The sequence below is a fragment of the Mastomys coucha genome, unplaced genomic scaffold (genome assembly GCF_008632895.1).
Source record: "Mastomys coucha isolate ucsf_1 unplaced genomic scaffold, UCSF_Mcou_1 pScaffold11, whole genome shotgun sequence".
Classification (NCBI taxonomy): domain Eukaryota; kingdom Metazoa; phylum Chordata; class Mammalia; order Rodentia; family Muridae; genus Mastomys; species Mastomys coucha.
The window spans coordinates 24,836,610-24,852,943 of record NW_022196893.1 but is presented as its reverse complement, the minus strand read 5'-3'; positions in this window follow the sequence as shown (position 1 = coordinate 24,852,943).

Genomic DNA, 16,334 nt, shown 5'->3' with positions numbered 1-16,334 from the left:
TATATGTATATATATATGTATATACACACACACACACACACACACACACATATATATATATATGTATATGTGTGTGTATGTGTATGTATGTATGTATGTATGTATTAGGGGCTAGGGAGATGACTCAGTAGGTAAAAATGCCTAAACATGAAGATCAAACTTAAGACCCCCTAGGATCCATAAATAAATCCAGGCAGAGGAACGTGTGTGTTGGCTTGATTTTATGTCAAGTTCACATAGGCAAGGGTCATCTTGAAAGGAAACCTCAGTTGAAAACATGCTCCCACATAATAATTGAATAATTACGTTGGCCTTTAGACAAGTCCGTTGAGCATTTTATTAGTTAACAATTGAGGTGGGAGAATACAGCTTATTGTAGGTGGTCCTGGCCTATATTTCTTATATAACTGGATAAGCCATGAGAAGTACACTGCTTCCTCCATGGCCTTTGTCTCACTTTCTGCCCTGGCTTCCCTCAATAATGGACTGTTATCTGGGCGGTGAATCAAACCTTCAGTCCTCCAAATGTGCTTGGTCACGATATTTAATCATAGCAATAAAAACCTAAAAAGGACAGGTAGCCACCTGCAGCACCACCACTTGGTAGACAGATACACGGCATCTCTGGATTAAACTGGCTATATAGAGTTGGCAAGCTCCAGGCTCAGTGAGAGACCTTGCCTCAGAAAATAAATTGGACAGTGATCTAGAAAGATACTTTATATAAACTTCAGTCCTTCACAAGCACCAAGCCTGCCTACACACACATGTGCTTATACACATGTGAGCACACATGCATACATGTGTGCATAGCACATATATGTACATGTGCAGACAAAACTTTAAGGACCTATAGCAGATGCATCATAAGCTATTTGAGTGATCTCCCCATCACACTTTCCTCACACAAAGGACACTCGATTTCTAGAGGGACGGATCTCTCTTGTTCAGGGTCTCTCCTGTAGTTGTAGAACAGGTTTTTCCTAAAGTGGATTCTCCAGAAATACACAGTTTAGGAGCTAGCCTCTACCTCCTTCCACAATAGGCTTGTTTACTGTGAGACTAGTGTGATGTTACAACATGCCTGTAGTCTTCCTCCTTCCCCACTGGATTAGACTGTTATAGGTGAGGAGGGGTTGTTTTGTTGTCCTTGTATTCTCAGAACTTAGTTTCCAATTTGACTTGTAACAAGCAAAAAAAAAAAAAAAAAAAAAAAAAAAAAAGCACAATTGACTCAAAAGAGTCAGATCCTCACTGCAGGAGACTGGACTGCAAGGCTGGGGAAATCAGCCTTTCTCATTCCAAGACCAATGTTGGATCCCAGGGTTCTGGGGAGATAGAATCACCTGCTTAAGCTGCAGCAATGGGAACCTAAGAGCTGGCTTGATGGACAAGACCTGATGTGTTTTCAGAGAATTTTAACTTAAGGTCCAGAGAAGGAGAGAGAATAAATTTTTGCCTTCCTTGTGCAGAAATCAGAACCATTTCTTCCTGCTGTAGACTCTGATGAATAACTCCAAAGGAAAAACTAATCCCTCTGTCATCCATTTATTTTAAGGAAAACAGATGTGAAATACTTTCAAATCTTTGGTTTTTCTAAGCTTTGTAAATGAGCTTAGATTGGCAGCCTTGAAATAGTAGCATATGTGGTAGAATGGCGCTTTCCTATAAAATCCCATAAATAAGCATTTGAATATGGCCTCTGGTATATTTGGGGGAGACATTCCTAAATTAAGATCTCGAGCTTCTTGATATTCTACTTCTGGAGGTCATTTCAACTCTGCACTTTTGGCAGAAGTCTCCTATGACGGTATCGGCCGACCTACGGGTGAGTGCCACTTGGGGAACCTGGCAGCTAGGATGCACACCACTCCCTTTTCAGCATGAGCTCTGGCAGAGAGCTCCAGATGCAGCCTGTGCGAGCCACACATGTGCCTCACTGGACTCAGAAGCCTTCCCTCTACCTGTTGGCCTAAAGGTGGCTTTGCAGCCCGTGATTCCCCAAAGTTCCATATTACAGAGCCTGACTTAACCCTTTGCTCAGTGATTCTCTGCAGAAACAGAAAGAATCCTTCTTCCCACAGCTGCCAAAGTGATTCTGTGCTGCCTGTGTGTGTGAGTGTGTATGTGTGTGTGCGAGCGAGTGTGTGTGAGAGTGAGTGTGTGTGTGCGAGTGAGTGTGTGTGCAAGTGAGTGTGTGTGTGAGTGAGTGTGTATGAGTGTGTTGAGTGTGTGTCTGTAGTGTGTGTGTGCGAGTGAGTGTGTGTGGGAATGAGTGTGTGAGTGAGTGTGTGTGTGGTGTGTGTGTGTGCGAGTGAGTGTATGTGGGAGTGAGTGTGTGGGGGAGTATGTGTGCGAGTGAGTGTGTGTATGTATTTGTGTGTGTGAGTGTGTGTGAGTGTGTGTATGTGTTTGTGTATGTGATGTGTGTGCATATGTGTGTATGTACGTGTTTGTGTATGTATGTATGTGTGGTATGTATGTGTGCAGGTCTGACATCTTCTCCTGGTGCTTTCACATATATCTGCACATATGTGCATATAATGCACACACACACACACACATGTACTGGGTCTTAAAGCATCTTTTTAAAACTACAAAGGTTAAATGACTAATAATTTTTCTCTAAAATTCTTATGGATTGCCAAAAACATAGGAACATATAAACTCTTCTCTATAAAGCCAGAATGGATGGGCGATAGGAAAAAAAAAACAAACATAATTTCAAACCTCAATGGTTATATGCTAATCTTCCTAACATACTCTCAAGCAATCACTCCTTAAAACAGTGTGTTGGTATTCTTAGATCCTGTGTGATAAGCTAGGCACAGTGTTTATGTCTTATAGACAAAACATTTCCACTGATTTGTCTCCTCACTAACCATCCAACACTCACCCCATCTGACAGGCTTCAGGCTGAGTTGAGTTGATGGGTGAACGTGATCTAATACTCTACCTCCTTGATCTACCACTGAGACAATTCCTTATGGTATGACTATAGCAGGGTATCAAATGAAACATTATGGACAACATTCTTTGTGATAAGATATAGGGTCAGGAGTCCAGTATTTGCCTGGTGTATGTAAGGTCTCAGATTCATTCATAGCCGTTAATAGGTGGGGACAAGGCACAGCAAAATTAATGCAAGTTATCTACACTCTGTGATCAGGAAAGGTGAATTTAAGACAGTACTGGCAAAGAGCAACTAGGATACAACCTGGAGAAGTGGTGAGATTTAGTGCATCGTTTCTGACAAGAGTCTAGCATCAGTGAGGCCCTGAAGCAGGGAGCGTTTGGTGCTCTGTAAGACCTACAGGAGTATAACTAGCAAGCAGGGGACTGGTTTGAGGCAGAGGCAAGAACCCAGAACACTTCTGAGGGAGTGATGTATTCTTCTTTTCTAATAATCATATCTCGTGAAGTCGTTAAACCACCTTTTGAGATGAATACAGATAAGCCAACTACTTGCTCCACCATGACACGGCTAGGGAAGAGCACAGGCAGGAGGAACAAACGTCTTCACGATCCACATCTAAGCTGTTTTTAAAAAATGACATTATGCTATGCTATGCTATGCTGCCAGCGTCCCCTTTGCAAATCAGCTTCTTAGCCACGATCATGGTACCTAAGCACTGTGTTTAGCTGAAAGCTTGAGAATTGTAATCAGTTCTTCGTTTACACACTGTCTTAATAGTAATGCAGCCACTGCCTCATTGCAGAGCCAAATATTCACGTAACTAAGGGAGAAGGCCCAGGGGCTGGCGGAGCCCACATATGTTCTTTGAAAAACATTTTGACAAATCAAGAACTCAGCCAAAGTTAGGAGAGGATTTTTCAGCCAACCCCTTTTGAATACCAAATATATTAGAACCAATTTCATCTGCAGTCTGCTTTGAGGAGGTAGCAGCTCAGAGAGTGATTTTTCTCCTCCTCATAAATGGCAGCCTCAATAAAAATAACACAGTTACAAGAGGGTTTTAAAAGAATACTGCCATGTGTTAAAGCAAGTGCTTACTCCTGTGTTTTGTAAGCTATCTTTTTAAAAACATATTTATTTATTTATTAATGTATATGAGTACACTGCAGATGTCTTTAAGCTATCTTTTTACCTGGTGCATAAAATGCCTTCAACCAGATGCCAGAAAAGAAAAAAAGGAAAAGGGAGAAAAAAAGATGTACTTCACATACACAATCAATGTGACATTTGTCAAGAACCTGTGACATAATGGGCCCAGAATGTCCAGCAATGGGAAAACTCAGAAAGATTCTGTCCAAATAGCTTCTTCCAGTCCCCAGACAGTGTCTCAGATTCTCTTCTAAAACTTTCAGCTTGGCTCTGTGGCCCCATCTTGTTTGCCCTCCCCAGTAGCCTCGATCAGCAAGGAGAAAAGAACGGCCCAAGGCAATGAGAGTCGAAATAAGCTGTGTTGTACAGGTCACGCCCAGGAGTACAACACACCCAAGTGCACTTGCAGCAGCTCAGGACAGAGTATTAGACTCTCTTCTGTTCCCAACCTTCCCTGGGGCCCGAAGTAGTCATGTTCACTCTTCCGGCTTCTCTTTTCTTTTTTTCTTCTCCTCTTTGTTCTTTTATCTCTCGCTGTCTTGTCCCTGCTTTTCTCTCCCCTTCTTCTCCCATCAGATAGGAGGCAAGGCCCGTTCTTCTCAATGTCTACGTCCCCCTTGTGCTAACCTCAAGGTTAGCTAGCCTCTGAGAGTCCCCAGCTGCTAGAGCTCAACCCCCTTCCTCCCCCCCAGCCTTCTGCTTACCCTCCTGTAGATCTGGCTGCCTTTTCTAGACCAGCTCTCACTAACCTAGCCACATCCCTCCATGCCCATCCCTTGGACCCATTTCTATCTCCATTGTCTCTACTTTGACACAGCACTCCTTTAGAAACTGTGTTAGTGCCCTTAACACACAAGTAAGTGTTTCATTTATTCAAGAACTCAGTTTTGCTGAATTGCTGCATTAAATTTTAGCTAGCTACTTAATGGAACAACATGAGAAATATATGTATGTTCTTGACCTCTGCCAATTCTAGGTCCCAATCTCAACATTTGACAAGTAGTCATTTTTCTTGACTCCAAGACTATAGTTACAACTAACTCTCCTAAAATGAACATACTTCTTCAATGGTTCATCCTAAACTTCCAAGTATCTCTTGGTTTCATATACTTGTGGATAAAATAAACCCAGATAAAAGTCATTTCTCACAACCTTTCTTATAGACAGGGCCAGTAGCAATGCTATAGAAGGAGGAGCCTCTGCTGCCAGCCTAGGATCTGCAGAGCATGTATTTTCCTAATGTTCTTCTCTCCTGCTCTCTACCCACTTACAACATAAATAGTACGATGAAGCAAACACCTTGGGACATTGAGAGTACAAATCTTTAACTAAGGTTTCTTAAGAGAAGAAGCTCAGGAATGAACTTGATGACATCATGATACAACCTACTTTAGGACAAAAGTTTGCTATGTAAGTCAGAGTAGTAAAGGCTTAAATGAAATGGGAAACCAATTATCGTGTTCATATGTGTGGTGTATATGCACACATGCTTGCTACTATGTGGTCTAAGGGATTCATATGCTAAATGTATCACATGAGAAAAACCACTATGTGGCTTAGCAGAGAATATGACAGATTGAAGTCTACAAATAGTGACTATTTTCTTGAATCCACTCAATGGTTATAAATGGGGAAGGAAGGCAGGATCATTTGCCCATTGCAGATTAAAGTCCTCAAGAAGGTAAATAATGTGACTCAGATCATATAGACAGAAGAGGCAGAGTTGAGAATTGAACCTATCTCCCCAGTTCTAGAACCAACACTTCCCTATTCAGTTCATCATGACTGAATCCTGGTAAAGAAACAGCAATAAAGTCACTCTGTATACCAAAGAACTTCTGCCACAGAGTCCTGGGAGAGAACATAAGCTAAGTATTAGGTTCCTAGACCCGGCACCCAGATCTGCCACTGCCAGCCTTGTTGGTTGGGACAAGTCATTTCAGTTCATGAGGGTGACCCACTTTGTTTTATACAGTGGACAGGTTGAACAGGTTGACTTTGTTTTATCTTTGTGTCCTTCCAACTCTTAAAGTTCATTAGTTAATGATTCTCTATGGCCTGCTTACAGACCTACACTCTCTGATTTTGATGGTTGGATGTGTTTTCATCTCTACACACTCCCCTTGTCTAATTTTGAGTCCTCTTTTGTCTTGTAATAGTTTTTTTAGGCTCCAATGCAACTGTAGAAAGCCTATGTCGAACACAAGAGAATTGTGGTAATGGAATGAGAATGGCCCCCAGAGGCTTATATATTTGAACGTTTGTTCCCAAGATGATAAACCTGTTTGAGATGGATTAGGAGGTGTGGCCTTGCTAGAGGTTTGTGTTTCTGGGGGTGGGCTTTGAGGTCTAAAAGGTCCATACCATTACCAATGAGTTTCTGTCTCTATCTCTGTGTATGTCTCTCTGTATGTGTGTCTCTTTCTTCCTCTGCAGCTCTCTTGCTGTGTGTCTCTCTGTGTCTGTCTGCCTATCTATCTATCTATCTATCTATCTATCTATCTATCTATCTATCATCTATCTATCTATCTATCTATCTATCTATCTATCTATCTATCTATCTATCCATCCCTATCTCTCTGTGTCTGTCTGTCTGCCTGTCTATCTATCTATCTATCTATCTATCTATCTATCTATCTATCTATCTATCTACCTACCTACCTACCTACCTATCTATCCCTATCTCTGTGTCTGTCTTCAAGTTATTATCTCAAGAGGGAAGCTTTCAGCTACTTCCCTTGTCTGCTTGATGCTATGCCTCATGCCATGATGATGTTCTCAGATTCACCCTCTGAAATTGTAATCCCACATGTAATTAAATGCTTTCCTTTATACATTGCCTTGGTCATGGTGTCTCTTCACAGAATTAGAATAATTAACGAAGGCACGGACTAATGGATATGGAGCATAGAGGAAATCAAAAGTAGGGAAGCAAAAGGAGAAAAAGAAGAGAAGGTAGAAGGGAGTCCTTTTAGGAAATAGGGGGTAACCAGGAGCAGCACACTGCACAGCAATCACTACCTTGACGCTGACTCTCTGTGTCTTCCTTATTATTCTTGCTTTCGCACCATGCAGACACCAAAGGCTGAGATACATGTGTTGTGGGGCAAGGATGATTTTGAATTAGAAAGACCTGCTAAAGGATATTTTGTAGATCAGTGACTTTAGATGTCTCCCTCTATTGTGGGGCTTTAAATGTTCATCTACAGTTCTTCCACTACAACTTGTGGTCAGCAGCCATCTATGACTCTCATGGCTGTTGTTTAGGCTAAAATGTGGAGTATATAAAAGTTTAGAACTGTAGTTGATTCACACTGGACTCTATATAAAACTTAGATGTATGAGCTTAAGTCCTGCTGAAGCATTGAACTTTCGGAAAATTCAAGGTTAGAAAGCTCTTTTGTATAGTCAGAGGGGTCTTTGCTAATATTTCATAAATGTTCTTTGTTGAATTGCATTTCTGGGCTGGGCCTTGACAGCTCCAGGTTGTACAAGGTCTGTCTGGTGGTAATGGTTTTTCTTTTAATGGTTGACTCAGTAATAGCTTGTTGTTCATTCAATTCTGAAAACCAACTTGACTAAAAGACTTAGACTGCTACGGGGTTCAGATTTATATTAGTGTGAGCTGTAGGGCGGTATAAATTGAGAATTTGTCAAAGAAGCTTGCAGTGTCTGGACAGCGCTGCTTCACTTGATAAGTACTAGCCAAGAGCCAGCTGGCCTCACGTCCAAGTTGTGACTTTCTTGTTCCTTTTATGAAGACTTAAATATTTAAATATTTGGGCTAAGTACATCAGAGGTATCGTCAAACACAGGGCACCGGCCTCATCTCGCTAACCATGGAGAATGTATTTCTACTCCTCAAGCTCCCATCCCATATAATTTCATTGTAATTAAAGGTACAATACTTGAAACCAGACCTTTTAGAAAAGGATTTTAGAATAACTTCACCCAGGTTGTTTCTTTGAATTGCTACTGGGCAGCTGTTAGCTTCAAATAAGCTCAACACTGGATTTGCAACAGATGATCCCAAAGTGGAACAAAGAAGGGGATTGCTGGATTCTTTGCAAAGGAAAGAGAAATCTGGGGGGAAAAAATCCAAGATCTGGCAAGGTCATCTTTAGCATGGAGAATGACCTTAGGCTGGCCACAGACTGAAGGGTTTGTCTCTCCAGTGAGGATCGGGAGGAAACTGACCCAGTCACCTGGGCCTCCATCCAGCTACCCCTTTCCTCTGTACCTTACCTTGTGCTATTCCAGTGTGTTGTAGTCTTTTTCAGTTAAATACTTTGGGGATGTTATAGCTACGGCTTTTCCTCATTAATGTTTTTTTGTTACACAGGACTTCCTAAGACAGCGATGATCACTAAAGAATTTTGTAGATCAACAGTTTTCCTTCTATCTTTAGAGTAGACTTTAAAAAAAAAATTAATGATGTGGCTCTTTTAGAAATGGCTCTGAATAGTTCCCTAACTATTCAGATCTATGAATAGAAGAGACTAAGCTATCTCTTTTATTTTGTCCGATTGGATTTAAATGTCTTGCCTATTTTGTGTATAAAGTCATCATGTTTTAAACCTCCATTATCTGGTGACCTTTTTTGCCTTGCTAATATGATCACTGCAGGTCCTAATGAAATAAGTGGCATATAGGGACACTTAAAAAGAGGCTTCTCCTGTGGTAGGTGCCAATTAACACAAAGACCTCACCTGGTCACCACACAGAGAACAAATGGCTGTGAATAGACAGTCATATCACACATTGGCCCCAAGGGATCTTTGCAGAAGAGGAGGCAGAGGTGTGGTAAGAGCCAGAAGGGCTTCTTAACATCAAAAAACTGTTTCCCAACACAACAGGGAAGATGCCCATGTTAACTCAGTGAGTGTGACAGCATGCAAATGGCTTTCTCAAGCTCTAGCCAGAGAAAATATCAGCACAGAGGCAGGGAAAACAGACATGTCATCCTACCACAAGCTGAGGACCTGCTGGAATTTGATAGCTACTTACAGGAGAGTTGGTTTTCTTTAAGTTGGGCCCGCTGATGGGCTGACCTCACACCAGAGCAGACTCAATCCCAAGATTAGTTAGGCAACACAAATTGGACTCCAAGTGGAAAGAAAGAAAGAAAAAGGGAAAGGAAGAAAGAAAGAAAGGAAGGAAGGAAGGAAGGAAGGAAGGGAGAAAGACAGAGAGAGAGAGAGAGAGAGAGAGAGAGACAGACAGACAGACAGACAGACAGACAGACAGACAGACACAGGCATGGATAGACAGAAAGGGAGAAAGAGAGAAGGAAAGAGAAAGAAAGAGATAGACAGACAGACAGGAAGAAAGGAAGGAAGGAAGGAAGGAAGGAAGGAAGGAAGGAAGGAAGGAAGGAAGGAAGAAAGGAAGGAAGGAAGGAAGGAAGGAAGGAAGAAAGAAAGAAAGAAAGAAAGAAAGAAAGAAAGAAAGAAAGAAAGAGAGGAAGGAAGAGAGGAAGGAAGGAAGAAAGGAAGAAAGAGTCAAAGAAGGTCATAAAAAGAATCAAGGAAAGAAACAAAAGAACAAAACAAAGAAAGAGAATCTCAAAGTTAGGAAGGTGAAAATGTACTGGAGAGTGGATATGCTCAAAATACATTGTATGAAATTATCAATGAATTAATAACAAAAAGAAACACTCGCTGCACATGGTCTAAACACAGGGAGGTGTTGAAGAAAGGGGGCTTCATCCTTTCTTTTGCTTACCTATCAAACAACAGACCTACATTAGAAACAAATAACAGAACAGGATCAATGTTTGTGTTGCTTGAGCCAATTACACATCTGTAAAAAATAAATTGCATATCTTCCTGTACACACCCTTTATTGTCCTAGATACAAAGACAAAAATTTATTCCTGGCCTTACCATCTACTTCCAAAACAAACAAAAAACCCAAACTATTGATTCATAAGGTAAATACAGAGAGATGTTAAGGTGTGTACAATTCGTAGCCTCTGGGCCATAGGTAGCTATGAATGCAAACTAACAAAATCGTAAGCTCACTTCAAACATTATGAGATGATTTCACAGAAGGGTTTGGGGGAGTCTTTGCTTTTGGAACTCAACTTTGCAGTTCTAAGCAAGAACTTAATGACAAAGTCATGTCATAACATCCAAGCTGAACATGCCTGGAGTAGCTATTAATCTATTGTTAATGTGAGATAAAACTGAAGTGTGTCTCCCTTTCAAGTATCCAGATGACCATGTAGGTATAGGGAAAGTTAGCTATTTCTCTTCAGTGGAATATAGCAAAGAAGTTATTAAGATGTATTTGAGGCCTGGGTCTAAGGGCCTGCTATCTGAATGACCTTGGGTAACTTACAGCACAAAGTACAACGGAGCTTTTCAAAGTTTCTCCCTCATAGAGTACTCATGGGTAGTAAATGATTTAAATATGTAAACCACTTGCAAAACCATCTACATGGTAGCAAACACTGGCATTTTTTTTTTTTTTTACTATCATTAGGCCCAGTAAGAAATTAACAACTCCTAATAAAATAATGATAACAATGTTGGGTAATAAATGCTATTTAAAACAGGAGTTATTGTGGAATTTTCCATTTACTAGTATTTCTGGAGTACAGATAACAATGAATAGTTGAAACTGTAGCTAGTAAAGCCACAGATTCGGAGGAGCTCAGTGCTTCTCTGGCTTGGCTATCCTAGCTAGCTGTTTATCTCTTACTCTTATCAAAAGAGCCCTGACTCCGAAATAGAGGATGGGTAGATCACATCTTCTGCTTCCACAAGGAGCCTCATAGGGAGAAGCAGAACAAGAGGCCAGTGGAGAAGGGCTGGTGCTAGTGAAAGAATAGAACAGTTATGTATCTTTACATTGTGCCTGTGATTAATGGACTTAATGCTAAGGGTGTTTCATAGCTGGAGCATGAGACAGAGCTGGAAAGAATGAGACAAAACCATGTTTATTTATTCAACCTCCACTGAGTTTCTAGAGACATTTTCTAGCTTGAGGAATACAGTAAACTACACTTCTTGAGAGGACTTTCAACATAACACACACACCACACACACACACACACACACACACACAATTGTTTTAAATGTGTTGCTAAGAATAAATCAGAATGAGAAAGAAATAGTCGAAATTCCAAACTTCTACAATTGAAAACAGAAAGTAAAGGAAGGAGTGTGGCCAGCCCAGGACCAGGTGCTCTCCTGGAAAGAGAAGTGAGAATCTATTGCCAGGCAATGATTTCTAAAACAAAGCCATTCAGAACATGTGTAGATTGTAAGGTAAGTTTGAGGCAATAAGTGCTAAATGTCACTGGAATGCTTTCACATGTTTCTTTCTGCAAGCTGCCCAATGTTAATGGCATCCTTAAATACTCTGGGAGGAAAGTTGTGTGCTGGGAAGATTAACTCTTGGTAGAATGCTAAAGGAACAGAGAGGGCGCTGCAAGTGGGTGTGCCTAATGACATACCCACCAAGAACATTCAGAGGCTAAAGCTCAGAATTCCTGAGTGGCTGTTTCTGCCAAAGAATGTGGGTGCAGTCTCCAGAGCTGCCAAGTCAGACATCCAAGGTTAACTTCTAGATCATATTCCATAACAAAATCACAAGAGCAAGCGTTGGGTAGTTTTATCTGCTTGGCTTGTAAACCTGTAAGGGTTAACCAATGGAAGCCGTTCTCCCTGGTCCATCTTTGGCTGCTCACCTACTTAAGACCTCTATGTACTCTAAAAACAGATAGCTTCAGAAAAAAGTATACTGTTTTGTATAAAATAATTGAATGATTTCTATCCCTGTTAGCTTCCGAATGAATGAGACTCGGACGATGATTTATTTGTCTAGCTTTGGGATGCTGCCAGAGGAACGACCCTTCATCTATTTTTCCTATCGCTTGATTCTCAATTCCTCAGTTGTGCTCCCTAAGTGCGTGTCGTTTGAGTCTTCCCAGGTTATTTCTGTCCCATCAGCAAGTCCTCAGGGTCCATCTCACTTCTGGCACATGCTCTTCATCTGTCTCATCTAACAGAGATCTTTCATCCTCTCCATCTTCTTTCCATTTCTTCTTCCTTCACTCTCCTTCTTTCTTCTCTTCATGTTCCCTACCTGCCAGCTCCAACCCAGCCACAGAAGCTCCACCTACCACTATCCTCCCCAGTGATTGGCTGTAGCCACTTTATTTTAACCAGTAGTTTTAAACTGGGGAGCAAGGTTTACATAGCATCACTTGATTTACATGAGGAACTGCTCTTCAGAGGCAACCAGATCTTGGGGGCCGGGATTTAACATTTGAATACATAACAGCACCAGACCAACCCACAGCAGTTAAGTTTTAATCTACTTAATAGTCTGCACTTGACTATTAATATATGACAGCAAGCGACAGTGAGACCATTTCTTATTTTCCTTTGTACCTTTGTATCTTTGCAACTTGATTTTCACATCATAGGCATTCAAAAAGAGCTTCTCAAATGGGAAAAGGCATTATTACTTCTCTGTATAAAATTCTACTGTGTTTGAGGCTGCTAGCTCAATCTCTAGGACTGCCAAAGACATTAAGAATATTTTTGAGTCAACATCAAGTCTAATCCAGAAATTGTCATTACTAGCTCTCCACATTTACCCATCCCTTTCTGAATCATAAGTGTTTCTTGGTTGCACTGTGGTAGTGAGTGGATGATTAAATTATAACCCAAGACAGAAAGTAAATATGAATAGCCCATAAAATTTCAAGAGTCCGGGTAAGACAATGGCTTGATTCATGAGTGAAGCCAAGCAGTTAAAGACCTCGTTAAATGATGTGTCCATTCTTGTACCATGCTCTGGCCAAGGCACTTACGTCTTCCGGACAGCAGTCTACTCCCTCCAGGCTACTTTCTCGGCCTGGCCTGACTGAACTCTGGATAAATTCCCATATAAATATTCCCACAGAGACAGGTAGTGGGAAGGAGGTACCATCTTCTCACAGTGGCGAGGTCTGACTCAGTCGGTGCGTCTTTCTCTTCCCTCACCCGCACATGGACTCCCTCTGACTTCCCATCACTTAGGTGTCCATCATCCGTCATCGAGACCACAGGAGAAGACAACCCACTGTTATATTCTCACTAACTTCCGAGTTACTTGCCAAAGCCTCGTTCTTGTTTTTTTGGAGGTCTCAAATGTCCTCAAATTACTGTGTCAATGACATCATACCTGAGGGTGGCGTTAAATAAATTACATTTTATAAGGTGGCTAATGTGTTCATCCTTAGGGGGCAGGTGCTGAGATGAGCTCTCTTCTACCAAAGCATCTATTTGGGTCCCCGAATGAACCAGGGATAGAGAAAAAACTCTTCTAATTTATCCTGCGTGCTTCTGTAAATGAATTAACTTTAATGTAAATGTAAACAACAAATTAATCTGGCAGGTGTACATCTTTACATTATATCAGTCCCCAATAAGCACACAGAGAAACAATATTTATTTAAAACTGCACCTCAATAGCTGAGCATTTAAATGATCTACCTTAGCCTTCTAGGGTAATCTGACTATCTCAGCCTCATGCCATGATTCTTGCATATTATTATTTATCTTGCTCTTTGGACTTCAGGTGTGTTTTCATGATCTCTCTCCAGACCCCTTCCTCATAGCTCCAAATCCTCCATCCTCCTGACTGATCTCCATCCTAACTTCTCCATGCTTCCTTATAGCTGTTTGGGTAACATTAAAATTATTAGGGTGCAGTGGGGGCATTCACTGTGTGTTAGCCCGCATAGACACAAACACATAACCTTACTCCCTATAACCCATCAGGAGGGATTACTTGTTAGTGAATATAAGGAGATTCTATTTGAAGTTTTTCAAGTCCAATCAGAACATCTTAGAGCATCTGGACTTTTGCAGTCAATTACTTAAGACTAGGTGACTACAAACCAGAAATTTATTTCTCATGGTTCTTGATGCTAAGGAGTTCTAAGATAGAGGCGTCAGCAAACAATGTGACTTCAGAGGGCTCCCATCTGGCTCACAGATGGAACATTCTGGAATTTAGTCTTCACATGTGGTCAGGAAAGAACATAGCTTCCTGGAACCTTTTTTTTTCCCCCTTTTTAATTGAGGGATGGATGGGTGACAGGGTGGCAGAAGTTTGCTCTGGATCTGAGCAGGGGATAAGTTAATTTCATTAATTAGGATTTTGTCCTCAAGACCCAATTATCTCTCAGAACCCTCACTCATTAATGTCTTTATGCTGATAGTTGGGTTCAACCTAAGGATTTTGGAAGGACGCATATGTTCAGACCAGAGCACCATGCAGGCTACAGCAATGTTAAGTAACCGTAGTGATTACTTAACTTTACTTTAAGCATCATTGATGACTTCCTGCGGATCCACGTACTATTTTTTTAAATCATGTAATAAAGTTAGGTTAAAGGTTTTTAACTCAGAAGAACTCTGACCTTACAGACACAGTTCCCATCTAATCATGAGAATAAAACCAGGCAAACTTAGACTGGGGGACCTAACACAGGGCAGTTGGCCAGTCATAAAAATCAAGAACAGACTGAAAACAGGCACACAGACCAAAGGGACCTAGAGGACCGTGACAACTGAAGGCCATGCGGTACCCTAAGCTGAACCTCGGAAAAGAACAGAGAGAATTAATGGGAACACTGGGAAACCTAAATAAAATCTTGAGTTCAGTAAAAGAAATAAAAGAAGGAAAAAATAAAACATTCAAGATGGCCTTTAGGTTGAGTTTTCCCAGAACAATCAGAAAGGGGAATCACCAAGCACCACGGAATGACACTGAGAATCAGGTGTGGATAAAGAGAAGTGGGTGTGGAAAGTGAGAAGTGGGCGTGGACAGTGAGAAGTGGGCGTGGACAGTGAGAAGTGGGTGGACAATGAGAGGTGGGCATGGACAGTGAGAAGTGGGCGTGGACATTAAGAAGAGGCCATAAACAGTGTTCAGGTCCTCAACCCATGTCAGCAATCAGTCAGTGTCAGTTCTTAGGAGGAGCAGAGATGTGTAGACCACTCACTATTTATTCATTCAGCAAAATAAAAGCTGGGAATGAGCTGTGATGAGCCAGGCCCTCTTCCTGGATTAAGAGATTCTGTCTTGTGTCAAGCAAATTGGATCACCACTTCTATCTCTAACCTTTTTGGAATCAATTTCTCAACTTTTATCATCTTATTGTTTGCTGTACTTGGGCTGAAATACAAAGTGCGGCAGAATGGGTGTGTTAAACAACAGCAATTTATTTGATAACACTTCTGGAGACTGCGGAATCGGAACTCAAAGTTGCAGCTAATTCCTTTTCCGAGGACAGATCTCTTCTTCACATACAGTTAGCTGCCTTCCTACCACATCATCACAGGGCCTTTCCACGGAGCATGCGCAGCTCTCTAGCCTCTCCTGTTACAAAGACACCAATCCTAGCTCACAGACCCACCCTTGTGACCTCTCTTAAATACTTTTTTAGTCAAAATACAGCCATATTAGGAAGATGGGGCTTCAACAAATCAATTTAGATGAAGTACACACATTCAGTCCATTAAGATCTGGGTAACTTAAAAAAAAAATGAAGGCAGAGGATTTCAAATCTCCCTCTTTGGGGAATCTTGGGTTTCGTATGTATCCAAGAAAATACGCAATTTTGTCATGGTAAGACACTGGAGTTGTCTTCTAATTGAAGCACGTTTGCTTCAGTTACTTCCATAATCCATTTGGTTGAACTCAGGTCTGTTTTTGACCTTGCTGTTTATTCCCTAAGAGGAAGAGAAAGGTCTAAGTCTGGGCGTGGGCAATGCAACACGAATTTGGCCTGTAAACAGCTCTTGATAGCCAAATTCACATTTAAAAAAATGTAAAAAGCAAGCAAGCAAGGTCAGTATACTAAAGACAGAAGCATGAAGCTCACCTCGGGTTCTAGAAGACCTCTGAGCTAAAAATGAGGTTTGCTGTGAGCACACGAAACAGTGTCTGTGGTGGCACACAGTGGGACAGTCACCATCCTACTTGCTGGGAAGCAACTTGCTGTTTTCTAACAAAGAGTAGAGTTTTTGAAGAGGATGGATGCTGCAGTTGACAGCCACGTTTGAAGACATTAAAGGCAGGTTCGTTGGGAAGCCTCTCTCCACTGAGTTCACTGGCCCCAAGGATAGTGACCAGGGGAGTTGCCATGGGAGGGAGGGGAAGAGAAAGGGCAAAGAGAATAAAAGAAAGACAAGAAGGAGAAAAGGGAGAGGGAGAGAGAAAAGGAGAGAAAGAGAACAAATAATGTCTGGCATATAAGGAG